Raw genomic sequence first — 2978 nt, forward strand, 5'->3', positions numbered from 1 at the left:
TTCTAGGGTGCCTGCTGCTACACCTTCTTGCTGTTTCTTCCTCACAAATGGCTCCTCATCCTCTGTGCTTTAGCATAACTATTCCCCACACCTGCTATGCCATCACTTTCCCCTTTGAGAATCCCTACTTTCTTTCCGAGCTTAGCTCAAGCTCAGCACCTCTCCATGAGTTTTTCTTGATCCTTCCAGACGCTAGTACCTTTCTTTTAAACTTTTTATTTATGTACATACCTATATATGTACATGTTGTCTCCCCTGATGTAACGTAAGCTCTGTGAGTGTAGGAATTATTTTGTTTTTTATCTCTATATCCTCAGCCCTAGCACAGGGCCTGGAACATAGTAGGCACTTAAAAAACACTATGGCTTTTGATGTCAAATGGATGATTAGGCAATGTTGGGTCACTTTTGCCTTCTATTTTCCATTGTCCTCTCTCATCTTTTTACCCAGGTATCCTACGGCCTTTCTCTACTTCTTGGGCAAATCAATAGCAACCCTAAAGCAGTATTTCTTTCATTGTAAGGAAAAGACCATAAATAAAAGTGTCCCAGAGAACTTTATGAATGGATCTCAGCTCCTCAGTGGGTTTCTAAGGATAGTCCCAGAATGCTGAAATAATAACTTTCAGTGCCACACACAGGAGTGACTTTATGCAAATTTAGAAGGTAGCCATTTCAGGACACCCACCTTGAACTCTTTTTGCATCCCTCCTCTAGTCTCTGTAGGATGTATAGGTGAGTTTCAAGTTTCTCTATATGTTTCACAAATTTTTTGAGACTGGGAGTTTATTTTTCCCTTCCCTTCCCTTCTCCTTTCCCTTCCTTTCAGGCTTTTAAAGTCAAACTCTGAATGTGATTAATGATGACAGAGATTAGGAGCATAAAGTTCAAGAGCTGAGCTGTTTATTTGTTTAACAGAGTTGTTTTCCGAGTTTTTCTCTATTGAGAACATGCTCATGAAATGCCTTGGCCCTGTCACAGGGCTTCAGGGACATTGTATGAGAGGAGGGTTTATGTGCAACATAGAAATTAAGAGGCAGAAGGTCGCTCTTGTAAGGGATTCCTGGGCCCCTTTAAGTGGGACTTTTTCAAAGCCTCTGGCAAAATGAAATGCATCCCATTTGAGGTTTACCTCAGATTCTTCTATCCTTCCACAGGCAGGAGTCTGTCTGATTGCTGGATCCAACATATAGTTAGAATCAGTGGGAGTTCTGCATGTAGTTTGAAGAAGGAAACAACCTCGATGTATGTTTTATTATAATAATAGATCTACAGCTGGAAGGAACTTCAAAGGCCATCTAGTCCAATCCCCCCTCCACCATTTTACAGAAAGAGAAACTGAGGACGGCAAAGGGTATGTAACTTGCTCAATGTTCATACCATCAGAATTTGAACTCATGCCCTCCTTTCACTATGCCACACTGCCTTGTGATTGGAGGTATGGGTTAAGAATTGAGACACCTAAATTTCTTTTAATTAATTTTTTTTAGATCCAAATTTAGTAGGCCATAACCTGGTTCTAAATCCTAACAATCTTCTCCCTGCATGCCTCCTTCTCTCTTCCCCCACCCCCATGCACTGACTAGAGTTACATGACTTTTCCCCTGAGCAGGGGGAAAACTATTCAGTGGTATCTGGTCAGAGTTGTTCTTTCCCCAGTGGAGAGAAGAGTAGAAAACTTCCCATTTCCTAGCTGACTACTCAAAAAGTTCCAATCTCTCTCTGAGTTTAAAGTAGCCCTGCCTTGTTGTAAGGGCTACTGTCTAAACCCTCTCCCACCCACCACAAAAGGAAACGAGTTGCATAGAAGTGTTTTTCTGGAAGCCAATTACTGCAACTATGGAGTAACCTCTGTTTTCATCCATTGTCTTAGAAGGCATATGGACCTTCAGGTGATCCAGTGAGTTAAGGCTTCATTGAGTGGGGCACAGGTACTGCTTCAGCTATCATTTACTCGAGTGCAGACTGGGTTTATATAACATGTGTGGGGATTTAATGCCCCAAACTTTGAAAACTAACAGGACTCCAGTTAAGGTTTTCTGCAGCTCTTGGCTATAATTTGCTTTATTCAAAGCAATTATTTTGATTGACTTGAAGAACCCAATTTAAACATTGTTTAGCAGGTCTTGGGCACCTCCAGGTGTGGTAAACATATGCCCTAGGGAGTACAAATTCCTATCTAATCCAAAAGTACTCCTTCTGCTAGATTTCTCTTGTTCCTTTTAAAGAGCACCTCTGCACTTAATTATTTCCCTGTGATTTTACAGCAACATTTCCATGGGAAAGAGAATAATGTTTCTCTCAATTATTGTCATTTTTTTCCTTTCAGATTCAACATGATGAACATATTAGCTTTCAGGAGGGTAATTGCCTTGACAAAATGATCCTCTTCTGCTTTTCTTCATCAGAAATGGATCATAATTGAAAATAAATTGATTTTTCATCATGCCACCCTTCTATTTGAAAGGAACACATTGGGCTTTTCAGTTCTTTATTGCTCAGGCAATTTTAAAAGTTTGTCCTTCCCCCTACTTCCCTGTCACAAAAAAGCTGCCAAAAGTCAACTACAGAAAGCTATTTTTTGTTATGCTTTGTTTTGAGGATTTTCAATGTTAAATCTCTGAGGTTTGCTTTTTTTTCCCCTTTTAAAAATCTGGGATCCTTATTCTTAGTGGGTTGATTGCCAAATAGTTCTTTAAAATTATAGCATTCACTTCCTGTTTTCAAGAGCTATCTGAAATCAACTGCTCAAATATAGGCTAGTTGCAAAACATAGAGCTTAAATTAGACTATGCTATTCTAAACAAGCAACAATCCTAGCAGGGGGGCAGGTGTCATACTAAGCCCTTGTAAAATTGAGTACCACATTCAGGACAATATACATATAATAATACATGTTGGTAAAGTGCCAGGCCTGGAGTCAGGAAGACATCTTTTGGATTTTACAGGCCTCAGACACTTGGACAAACTGCTTAGCCC

This window comes from Petaurus breviceps, unplaced genomic scaffold (genome assembly GCF_028583685.1).
Source record: "Petaurus breviceps papuanus isolate PSGF00001 unplaced genomic scaffold, PetGlider_PUasm1.0 38, whole genome shotgun sequence".
Lineage (NCBI taxonomy): Eukaryota > Metazoa > Chordata > Mammalia > Diprotodontia > Petauridae > Petaurus > Petaurus breviceps.